Consider the following 12,621-nt stretch of genomic DNA (forward strand, 5'->3'; position numbering starts at 1 on the left):
TATCCTCAAGATAAAACATTGTTTGGAATATCATAGGTTTGTTAGACAATTATACAAGGATATTCAAGTGAATAATTGAGTCTCGAGCCAGTGCTGTCCTAGTGTCTTAACATATGTAATGTGACACTTTGTCTTTATAGTATTTTGTTTTCAATTTTTAATAGTTGATTTCAGATAATTTCTTGAAGATTTAACTCATAATCTTGATATTCCTAATGTACAATGCCAACATTCATGTAATAGCATTTGAAAACACATAGCATACTAGTTAAAGACTGGGACAGATATAGAACTCAGTGTAAAAAACAAGTTATTTCAGAGAACCAGGGCAGGAAGTCCTAGTAGTTCAGTAAAGAAAAGAAAGCTATTATTGCTTCTTTTATCTCCCACTTCCTCTTCTGTTACCCATTTTCAAAACAGTCCAAAAATCTGTTTGAAATAATTTGTTACGGCAGTAGTACTTAAAATGTCCCAATTATAGTGTCCTATGGTTATATCTAAGCTGAGGAAAACCAAGAATGGATTAAATAATTTAAAAATAACTCATAATTCTACTTCTTAGAGACAGCCATTATTAACATCTTGGTGTCTCCTTCTAGACATACTATTTTGTAAAATTGAGAGACTACTGTATATGCAACTTTGTATTCATTTTTTTCTTTTGGTTAACATTATATCATAAGCATTTATTTCGAAAAATTTCCTACGTGTAATCTAATTTTTAACGCCAAGGTGAATAGAGTCTGTTACATAGGTAGCTATGGAACATTGGTTGGTGGTAGGCTGAAGTGTGTTGACTCCAGGTACACCACATACTAGAAGCAAAGCTCTAGAAGCAATGCTAAATGATCAACAACCAAGAAGAAAAAAGCTGCACACATATTTGTGTGGAAAAGACCACATCTTTACATTGGCGTTTCAGTCATCTTTTCTTTTCACAAATTGTCTTTAAACATGACACTCTGAAAGCTGCTTGTTGAATTCAAAACTCACTTGAAATATAGAATAATATAAATAAGAATTAAAATAAGCATTCTGAATCAGTAATGTTACAATCAGTGATGTTAATGGGAAAATATGTGAATGTCAGTTTTTCTGTATAGATTTTTTCCCCAATGTAAATTGTAATGTTTGTATAATTTTTGATAAAGAGCTATTCTTGTTACTATAACTCTGGTAAATAATATGGCTAATTTGTGATCTAAAAAAGCCAAACAGATGTAGGATGGGCTTTTATTATTGAGAAGTATCAGTGAATCACTTATATTTGCAGTTATTTTACTTTGTCAGTACTTGCCCATGTGAGCCAGGAGGTGAGAAAGTTACTTTTCCTGAACCTCACTTTCCTTACCTGTACAATGAGGCTAAGGATTGTACCTACTTTACTTGGCCAATGTGGGAATTTAAATGAGAAATTTATTTATTTTTTAAATGAGAAATTTATTTTTTAATTTTTTTAAAATATATTTTTATTGATTTCAGAGAGGAAAGGGGAGGGAGAGATAGAAACATCAATGATGAGATAGAATCATTGATCGGCTGCCTCCTGCACACCCCCTACTGGGGATTGAGCCTGCAACCCAGGCATGTGCAAATAATCAAGAATTAAACATTTGTTTTATCATATGTTTTGGCTATTTGTTGCTACATAAACTGTGCCAAAGCATAATGGCTTAAAAGCAATCATTTTATTTGCTATTCTGGGGTTCAGTTGACCATCTCTCCTGAATTTGCTGGCAACATTCATGTAATTGCAATCAGATGGCAGCTAAGGCTGGCATGTTCAAGACAGAATGTTCACTTAACCTGTTTGGAGCCTTAGTGGTAGCAGGAGTCAGTTGGGATTTATGACTGGGCCTCAGTGCCAGTATCTCTCTTTTCCTTCCTCTCTTCCTCCCTCCTACTCTTCCTATTTTCCTCCTTCTTCCACTTGTTCTCTCCAGAAAGTTAGACATACTTCTTAAATGGTGACACAGGACCCCCTCTAAGTGCAAAAGCACGAATTGCCAGGTTTTCTTAAGGCTGAGGCCTGGAACTGGCAGAGCATCAGTTCTACCCTGTAGCTATGCACATTGACTGCATTGCTAGTCACAGGCCCAGCCTATATTCTAAGGGAGGGAGGATATGAGTACCAAGAGTTGTGATTCACTGAGGACCATGAATGTAACAGACTAGCAATTTATATAATAAAGATTTTCTTTCTGGATGTTTTCAAATAAGCATAAAAAAATAGCCTAATCGTAAGAGAGATAAGAAGGAAATGTAGCAACACTTATGAGTCCATACATGAATCAGACAATTCAAATTCTCTGCCACTTTATTAGCTTTGTAATGTAGGCAGGTTCATGTCTCTGACTCATATGTTACTCATCTACAGATGCTTTTTTCATAGGGTGGTGATAGAATTTAAATAAGACCGTAGATGTTAGTACCTGGCACACAGTAGGTATTCAGTAGATGATAGCTATATTACTGTACTGTTGTTATTGCTATCATTGTTATTTTTAATGACTGATGTCTTGGTGTCAGCACAAAGGCAATAGCCAATGCAGTACATTTCATATGAATTGAGAAGAAGAATTTTGGTTAGTTTTTTCAATTTCAGTTGACTATTTTATATCTTTGTCTTTTATTTTTGATCTCTATGTACTTGTTAGCTAATGGTGTTTAAAGTCAGTCTCTAATTTTATATAGTTTTAGTTTCCTATTCGTAAAACAATTGGGAAAATAAACGCAGAGGTTAAAATTGGAAGATAAAAATTCTTCTGTAAAGTCATGAAGATGCATGTTTTAGAGGAGATAAAGAAAATTCCAGTTACTTAATTTCCTGAAATACACATTCTCTTCTGTTCTGTGCTTTCCTATCCTGTCCCATCCTTTTTCTTGATATAGCTTTGGGATTAATCAACTGCCGTGGAAACTTTGTAAGTAAGCGATTATTACTATTTTTTTTTAAATGTATTTTATTGATTTTTTACAGAGAGGAAGGAAGAGGGATAGAGAGTTAGAAACATCGATGAGAGAGAAACATCGATCAGCTGCCTCCCGCACACCTCCTACTGGGGATGTGCCCACAACCAAGTTACGTGCCCTTGACCGGAATCGAACCTGGGACCTTTCAGTCCGCAGGCTGACGCTCTATCCACTGAGCCAAACCGGTTTTGGCTACTAATAGTTTTTCCCATTGATTTTCAGAGTTGAAAGGAGTGGGAGAGGAGAGAGGAGAAAGACAGAGAGAAACATCGATATGAGAGAGACAAGTTGATTGGTTGCCTCCCAGTCGTGCCTGGACCGGGGCTGGATGAACCTGCAACCAGGTATGTGCCCTTGATCAGGAATCGAACCAACGACCCTTCAGTGTGAGGGCTGACGCTCTAACCACTAAGCAGTGCTGGCCAGGGCAAGTTATTATTATTTTTTTAATTTTTAAAAATTGATTTTAGAGAGAGGAAGGGAGGAGACAGAGACAGACATTGATGTGAAAGACCCAACCAGGATCGAACCTGAAACCTTGGTATGTGCCCAAGCAGGAATCAAACCCGCCACCTTTCAGTGTATGGAATGACACTCCAACTAACTGAGCCACACTGTCCAGGGCTGTAAATTTGTTTTAATGGTCAGTTACAGTAGAGTTTTTAGTGAAAAATTGGTTCAGAATATTATTATTATTTTTTAAAACTCTTATCTAGGCCATCTTTTATTTTAATTTTTAAAATATATTTTTTATTGATTTTAGAGAGAGAAGGAGAGGGAGAGAGAGATAGAAACATCAATGATGAGAGAATCATTGATCAGCTGTCTTCTGCATGCCCCCTAGTGGGGATCGAGCCCGAAACCTGGGCATATGCCTTTGACTGGAATCAAAACCGGGACCCTTCAATCCACAGGCGGACACTTTATCCACTGAGCCAAACCACCCAGGGCCAGAATATTATTAATAAATATAAACAAGGTATATTATATTAGGTCCTTTTAGAAACCTTGAGTTGTGTGTCATTGGTATTCTTAAATCTACTTTGTTACAAACCATCACAGTTGTTTTGCCCTAGAATGGCTAGGTAGCGTCTGGGCCTGACTGGTTGACCATGACAAGATTCTTCCTTCAAGGACAAGAAATACACTTTTTATCAGGCAATACATAATTTATAGGTTGACCTGGGCACTCTTTCAAATGGGATCTGTAAGTACTAAACAGCCTGGTGTGTGGGAAGACCATGGTCCTTGGAGTGAGACTGTTTCAGGCACTGGGAAGCCTTGCAGAATTTTTTTTGACTTTGAGCTTCTCTTTGCTCAATATAAACAATGCAGACCCACCCCTCAGAGTTGTGAAGATTTAATGAGCTAATCGTGAATGCATTGGACCATGATGCCACATCAGATAGGGACAATTCACTCAGCAGTGAAGCCCACATTTTTTAAAGCTTCAAAGGCAAAGCAAATGCACTTGGTTACATAATTGGCTTAAAGGTGACTGAGGCTGTATATTATGATGGGAGAAGAAAATGATGCCAAGGTGGTATCGAGTTTGAAAAGCAGTGGTTGGCATTCTGTGAATAAAAGGGAACACATTTACAATATAAGTCCAGGAGATGGATTTGGAAATGGAGTCTCCCTTCCCTGGCCCTCTCACTGCTTTGTGTTCACATACTTCCTTTTTTTTTCTGAGGTTCTAAAACAGAAACAAAACATAGGCCCTGCAAGGAGCTTTTGAATTCTTTCTAAAGAGGAAATTGACTTTACCTAACCAATGCACTTCCTGTGTGTGCCGCATCCGTTAAAGAGCGAGGCAGGCCCTGGTTGGTATAGTGTTCAGCTGCAGAATTTCCTCTTGGTGGTAGGGGTGCAAACTATATTACAGTGTTCCGACATGTGTAAGGTCTGTCTGAGTCACCTGGGGATCTTGTTAAAAATGCAGGTTCTGATTCAGTAGCTCTGGGTGAGGCCTGAAAATTTTTGCATTTCTGACAATATTCCAGGTGATGTGTCTCCCTTGGTTCTTTTAGTAAGGTCTTAAAAGCACACTTGATTAACTTTATTTTTATTCAGTAACATTTATTTGCTTAGCGCTGGTATGTTAGGGGCTTATTCCCAAGGATCCCACAGTTGAGTGATGAACCAAATCAAGTACATTTTGCCCTAACCAGTTTGGCTCAGTGGCTAGAGCGTCGGCCTAGGGACTGAGGGGTCCCGGGTTCGATCCCGGTCAAGGGCATCTACCTTGGTTGCGGGCACATCCCCAGTGGAGGGTGTGCAGGAGGCAGCTGATCGATGTCTCTCTCTCTCATCGATGTTTCTAACTCTCTATCCCTCTCCCTTCCTCTCTGTGAAAAATCGATAAAATATATTTTAAAAAAATCAAGTACATTTTTAGTTTGGCTCTTTTTAAAGAAATATATATTTTGTTGATTTTTTACAGAGGAAGGGAGAGGGATAGAGAGCTAGAAACATCGATGAGAAAGAAACATCGATCAGCCGAAACCGGTTTGGCTCAATGGATAGAGCGTCGGCCTGCGGACTGAAGGGTCCCGGGTTCGATTCCGGTCAAGGGCATGTACCTTGGTTGCGGGCACATCCCCAGTGGGAGGTGTGCAGGAGGCAGCTGATCGATGTCTCTCTCTCTCATCGATGTTTCTAACTCTCTATCCCTCTCCCTTCCTCTCTGTAAAAAATCAATAAAATATATTTAAAAAAAAAAAAAAAAAGAAACATCGATCAGCTGCCTCCTGCACATCCCCTACTGGGGATGTGCCTGCAACCGAGGTACATGACCTTGACCAGAATCGAACCTGGGACCCTTCAGTTCGCAGGCCGAGGCTCTATCCACTGAGCCAAACCGGTTAGGGCGAGTTTGGCTCTTAAAAAAAAAAAATCAAAATAACTTTGACTTTGGTTTATCTTATAGAAGTTCTTTAGTGACTTTACGGAGATTAGTTAACAATTAAATTTAAATTAGGATTTCTCCTCTACTTTATGATTTAAGGAATTCTATTACTGCACACATACCAGCCACTGTAACTCCCAATAAGGTGAAAAAGAGAAAAAGTTGCGTCCATGATCTGTCCACCCCAGCCAATCAAACTTTTAGTTCTTTTTTTTTGTATTTCTTTGTTGTCCTTGGGCAGGGGCATCTTTTTGTTTTTATGTGGTTGTGAACATTTCTATAAAACAATTTTCTATGTCTGCTTTTTAAATTTAGTATTAGAGAATAAATAGAAATTGTTCTAAATTTCCCATTAACTATTGAAATATAGTACTTTAGCTTGGTCGGCGTGGCTCAGTGGTTGAGCGTTGACCTATGAACCAGGAGGTCATGGTTGGATTCCCAATCTGGGAACACGCTCCGGTTGTGGGCTTGATCCCCAGTAGCAGGCATCCGATCAGTGATTCTCATCATTGATGTGTCTCTGTCTTCCTTCCTCTCTGAAATGAAATAAATAAATAAATAAATAAATAAATATAGTGTTTTCTCCATATTCTTTCTAGGTGGATTTTCTTGGCCTTCAAACATTCTTGCTAAGATAAAGTTAGCAAAAGGGTTAGGGCTGTAAACATAATATGTCATATGAAACGAATATGATAATGTTAGCAAAGTAAAGTATGTGTTTGCTTTAATTCAACTAAGAGTTTTGGTTTATAGTTAGAATTTCCTTTTTTGTTGTTAATCCTCACCAGAGATATTTTTCCATTGCTTTTAAGACAGAGTGGAAGGGAGGGCGGGAGAGAGGGAGAGAGAAACAACGACTGATTGCCTCCTGCACAGGGGACAGGGAGCAAACCTGCAAACCAGGTACATCCCCTTGACTGGGAATCGACCCTTCAACCCTTTGGTGCTTGGGTTGACGCTCTAACCCAGCTGAGCCACCCAGCCAGGGCCATGTTATATTATTCTTTTTTTTTTTTTTTTTTAATATATTTTTTATTGATATTTTACAGAGAGGAAGGGAGAGGGATAGAGAGTTAGAAACATCGATGAGAGAGAAACATCGATCAGCTGCCTCCTGCACACCTCCTACTGGGGATGTGCCTGCAACCAAGGTACGTGCCCTTGACCGGAATCGAACCCGGGACCTTTCAGTCCGCAGGCCGACGCTCTATCCACTGAGCCAAACCTGTTTCGGCCTGTTATATTATTCTTAAAAAAAAAAAAAAAAAAAGAATATGTGTGAAATATATTCAAACATTTCCATAATATGTGTGAAATGTAAAGATTTTCTTGTCTTATCTCTTAGAGCAGCGGTCGCCAACCTTTCGGACCTCACGGACCACCAGTAGTCCGCAGACCACCGCTTGGTGACCGCTGTCTTAGAGCAGCGGTCCTTAATCTGGCTCTGTGGACATAGAGCAGTGTTTCTCAAAGTATGGGCTGCAGAATCACAGGTGTGTGTGGAAAGCAAGAACTCCATACACTCCTCTTGCCCCCCTTTTCCAAGCTTCTAGTTGGGTAGGTCTGGGATGGAGCCCTGCAATCTGAATTATAACAGGCAGCCTGTTTGATTCTTCTGCAAACCAACCTTCAGATTTACTGCTCCCAGCAAGCCATGGTTGGGATCTAAGGGAATTTGTAACCCCTGACATTGAATAGAGCAGGCATCCTCAAACTACGGCCCTCGGGCCACATGCGGCCCGCCGAGGACATTTATCCGGCCCGCCGGGTGCCACTGCCTGTCCTGCTTAGCAGCCGACTCGTCCTGGGCCTGCAGTGCGCATAGGAATTTGTTCATAGTTGTTTTTTTAAACTATAGTCCGGCCCTCCAACGGTCTGAGGGACAGTGAACTGGGCCCCTGTTTAAAAAGTTTGAGGACCCCTGGAATAGAGTATTCATTTTTCTGGGAAGAGGGTCTATAAACCTCTCAGATTCACAAAGAGGACCATGACTCAAAAAAGATTAAGTCATTGTCCCAGAAATGTGTTTTAAAAATAATATATTTTTATTGATTTCAGAGAGGAAGGGAGAGGGAGAGATAGAAACATTGATGAGAGAGAGACACTGATCGGCTACCTCCTGCACATCCCCCACCGGGGATGGAGCCTGAAACCTAGGCATGTGCCCTGACCAGGAATCGAAGTGGGGACCTCTTGGTTCATGGGTCGATGCCCAACTACTGAGCCACACCAGCCAGGTCCAGAAGTGTGTTTTTTATGAACATTTTCTGCTTCTTATGAGCCTCTTAGGATTTTAAATAAATTCTTAGTTTTCTTTTGGCATAATGAGGGCATTTTATCCACGAGTGGATTTTTTGGTATTGTAGTTTTCTAACCTACGATTTCTTTCTTTTTTTTTTTTATTTATTCAGATTATTACAATTGTTTCTCCTTTTTCCCCCCATAGCTCCCCTCCACCCGGTTCCCACCCCACCTTCTGCCCTTACCTCCCCCCCACTGTCCTCATCCATAGGTGTATGATTTTTGTCCAGTCTCTTCCTGAACCCCCCCCTACCCCTTTCCCCCTGAGAATTATTAGTCCACTCCCTTTCTATGCCCCTGATTCTATTATATTCACCAGATTATTCTGTTCCTCAGGTTTTTAATTCACTTGATTTTTAGGTTCACTTGTTGATAGATATGTATTTGTTGTTCATAATTTTTCTCTTTACTTTTTTCTTCTTCCTCTTCTTTAGGAATACCTTTCAGCATTTCATATAATACTGGTTTGGTGGTGATGAACTCCTTTAGCTTTTTCTTATCTGTGAAGCTCTTTATCTGCCCTTCAATTCTGAATGATAGCTTTGCTGGGTAGAGTAATCTTGGTTGTAGGTTCTTGCTATTCATCACTTTGAAAATTTCTTGTCACTTCCGTCCGGACTGCATAGTTTCTGTTGAGAAATCAGCTGACAGTCGTATGGGTGCTCCCTTGTAGGTAATTAACTGTTTTTCTCTTGCTGCTTTTAATATTCTCTCTTTGTCTTTTGCTCTTGGCATTTTAATTATGATGTGTCTTGGTGTGGTCCTCTTTGGATTCCTTTTGTTTGGGGTTCTGTGCGCTTCCTGGACTTGAAAGTCTGTTTCTTTCACCAGGTGGGGGAAGTTTTCGGTCATTATTTCTTCAAATACGTTTTCAGTATCTTGCTCTCTCTCTTCTTCTGGCACCCCCATAATTCTGATGTTGGTACGCTTGAAGTTGTCCCAGAGTCTTCTTACACTATCTTCAACTTTTTGGATTTTTTTTTCTTTTTTCTTTTTCGGTTGAGTGTTTTTTGCTTCTTTGTATTTCAATTCTTTGACTTAATTCTTGTGTTCCTCTAGTCTGTTGTTGGGTCTCTGTATAATATTTTTTATTTCAGTCAGTGTATGTTTAATGTCTAGTTGGTCCTTTTTCATATCTTCGAGGGTCTCGTTATATTTATTGGCCTTTTCTAGGATATTCTTGAAAAGCCTTATAACCGTGGTTTTGAATTCTATATCCAGTTGTTTGTTTTCCTCCGTTTCTTTCGTTTGTGATCTGTTTCTTTGACGCCGCATTTTCACTGCTTCCCTGAGTTGGTAGGGTAGCTTTATGTGCTAGGTTTCCTATATGGCCCAGTGGGTCGGCCTCCCCAGTTAACCTGAGGTGGACACTCTTGGTGCACCCCTTTGTGGACTGTGTGTACAGCCTTGTTGTAGTTAAGTCTTGATTGTTGTTGGTATCACTGGGAGGAATTGACCTCCAGGCCAGTTGGCTGTAAGGATCAGCTGCGTCTACGTTGGGAGAAGTTCGGTGCTGGAGACAGCCTTATAGGATTAGACTTGCCAAATTGCAATAGCCTCTGTGCTCAGCTTGGATGGGGTGGAGTCTGAGGGCGGAGCAGACAGCCATGGCTTCCAGTCAGCCTTGCCCTTGCGCGCGTGCGCCCCAGACCTCTGCCTTCCCTGGCTCCCGAGTCTCCGCCAGAGATTCCAGATTCCCCCCACAAGAGCATGGGTCCCCAGGGGCTCGCCTGAAACTGGGGTTCAGTGCAGTCAGAACTGGGGCTCAGTGCAGTCAGGAGCTTCTGACTCCCTTCCACTAGGGAAAGCCTGTGGCAACCTCCACAGCCTTTGTGCGCACTGGCATGTGCGCGCCTCCAGACCTCTGCCTTCCCTGGCTCCCGAGTCTCCGCCCGAGAGTCCAGATTCCTCCCCATAAGAGCGTGGGTCCCTAGGGGCTCGCCTGGAACTGGGGTTCAGTGCAGTTAGAACTGGGGTTTAGTTCAGTCAGGAGCTTCCGACTCCCTTCTGCTAGGGAAAGCCTGTGGCAACCTCTGCAGCCTTTGTGCACACTGGCACGCGCGCCTCCAGACACCTGCCCGCCGGGGCTCCCCCGGGTCTCCGAGTCTCCGGGTGCCTTTCTCTCTACCTGACAGTCCAGACTCCCCCTGTTTGAGCCTGGGTCCACGGGGTTTCGCCCGGGACTGGGGTTCAGTGCAGTCAGAACTGGGGTTCAGTGCGGTCGGGGGCTTCCTTCCCCCTTCCGCCAGAGAAAGTCAGCCAGGCTCTCAGCTGCCCTTCCCTCTGCGCGCACAAAGACCCTTTGCCGTACCTCCAATTCTCTGTGAGCTTTTCTCTTTTCTTCTAGTTGTAGAATTTTCACTCAGCCAGCTTTCCTGTGGTTCTGGATGGTGTCCGTTCTGTCTTTTAGTTGTAGTTTTGAAATTGTTGTGCGAGGCAGCAGTTTAGGTGCTTACCTATGCCGCCATCTTGGTTTCTCCCTCTACCATTTCTTTATTCTTTAAGCAAATGAATTTTAATCCCCTCCTAGTTTAAAATCCACCCTTTCTCCCCACACCCCCGGGGCACAGACACTGTTTATTGAGTGGCAGACACAGGAGAGGTAGCTGGCTCCAGCATAGAAGCCGAGGCGCAGGTCATGCCAGGGTGCTGTGCGCATCTGGCAGGCAGGGCCATGCCCCCATAGCACAGACTCACTACAACAGAAGTAGCAAGGAGCTGGCCAGGGGAGGAGGTGGCCACAGCCCCTGGGATCCTGGGCAAGAAGCAGCAGATGAACTTGGCACAGGGGCCTGGGTAGGAGGACTAGGGTCTGAGTGTTCTGGGGACAGGTGGAGGGGATCACGTCTGTGGAGTGGAGTAGAGACTGTGGTGGTGGCTGCCTGGGTCCAGCACCTGGGAGAAGAGCAGAGTAGTGGTCCAAGTCTGGCTGCCCCCGTACCAGCTGTCAGAGCCTAGGCTGCCTGAAATGCTGGTGTTCTCGCCCCGGCTGTGCTCCCAGGAGCAGCTCTCATCTTCGCAGTGTCCGGCCCGATCGAAGAAGTAGGAACGGGAGCCAAAGACCTGCCTGTTGAGGATGTGGCTGGTGCTCAGGTCCTGTGGAGGCCGGTGCACCCGGAAGAAGCCCACCAGCAGGGTAGTGGGCAGCAGCTCCCACACAAAGAGGATGAGGCCAAACACTAGGTAGCCTTTGTTCCCCAGGTCATTCACCAGGTCTGCCTGATCGGAGACATCGTACCAGTCATAATCGAAGGCATCCAGCCGGCTCCGGGGAGCCAAAGCCAGGGCCGCCAGGTTGTAGCAGGCCCGACGGGCATAGAGCAGGACCATGGCACCGCCCATTGCAGCTGCCTGGCACACACTGGTCCCCTTGGCCTCCAGGTAGATGCTGGTGGAGGGTGTCGCCGGGCAACAAGGCAGAGGCAGGTGGCAAGAGAGAGTGCGCAGATAACAAACAGGGAGTCGCTCACCAGGACACACACCAGCAGGAGGGCCCAGGGCTGTGCCCGGCGCCACGGGACAGCACAGCACACAGCACATTCACCAGCAGAAAGATCAGCGAGGCCCCCACGAAGGCCCCTCGGACAGCCAGCAAGCCTCGGCTCATCTCTGGCCGGCGTTTCACCTTGTCTTTGAACACCACCTGGGCAAAGTAGAGGTTCATAAGCGTTAGTGTGAAGAACTGCAGGCAGACAGGGCAGCAGTAGAGAAGCCAAAAGGGCAGGGGCCCCAGGCGGTCGGCTCAGGGGGTATCTCGGAAGTAGAAGGAGAAGAGGGTGGTACGCAAGGCAGCCCAGAGCAGACAGAGTGCCAGGAACACCGTCTGATAGCTGAGACGCTTGTGCCCGTACAGGAGCACCAACCAGAGCTGAGCATAAACGGAGAAGAAGAGCAGGGCGTACAGAGTGGTGTAGGCCGCAGTCAGCCCCAGGGTCACGGCCGGTGGCAGCGCAGGCACCAGACCAGCAGCAGGCACCAGGCCAGACAGGTTACTCTCCACGTCAGGGAGGGAGGCCTGAATCCTGAGGCAGAGATGGAGGGGCTGGTCCGCCGCCTGTCAGGCGCAAAGTCCCCCGAGCCGCACGGCCACCCTTACAGGGGCCCTTATCCCTTCCACTGCGCCGAGACAGTCATCCTGCTAGGGGGAGGCGCCCCGCTTATCTCGAGGCTCCCCAGATGGTGCGGGGAGGGTGCCCTGATGCGTCTAAAATTCTTTTTTACTGAAATGTACTATTGCCACGAATTACTTTGCGCAGATAATATTTTCTAACACTTACTGAGAACAACAATGTGCCAGTTGTTTTACTAAGTGCAACATATATTTTTATTTAATCCTAGCAGCAACCCCATGAGGTAAGCATAAGGAAATTGAGGTGTGGAGTGCTTAATTACCTTGACCACACTGACACAGTTTGTGAATGATGGATCCAGGGTTT

General features: G+C 44.2%; 1 protein-coding gene and 1 pseudogene across 2 annotated transcripts in view; one reads left to right on the forward strand and one right to left on the reverse strand.

Annotated features, from left to right (window-relative positions):
• Positions 1 to 12,621, forward strand: part of CRLF3 (cytokine receptor like factor 3) — a 49,334-nt gene that overhangs the window by 4,929 nt on the left and 31,784 nt on the right. The window lies entirely within an intron of this gene.
• LOC308254217 (integral membrane protein GPR137-like) lies at positions 10,882 to 12,319 on the reverse strand (annotated as a pseudogene). Its single transcript has 3 exons — positions 12,303 to 12,319; positions 11,127 to 12,207; positions 10,882 to 11,080 (listed from the first exon to the last, which is right to left on the reverse strand). The product of its transcript is annotated as an integral membrane protein GPR137-like (transcript).

Source organism: Plecotus auritus (genome assembly GCF_963455305.1).
Source record: "Plecotus auritus genome assembly, chromosome: 7".
NCBI classification, from domain to species: Eukaryota; Metazoa; Chordata; class Mammalia; order Chiroptera; family Vespertilionidae; genus Plecotus; species Plecotus auritus.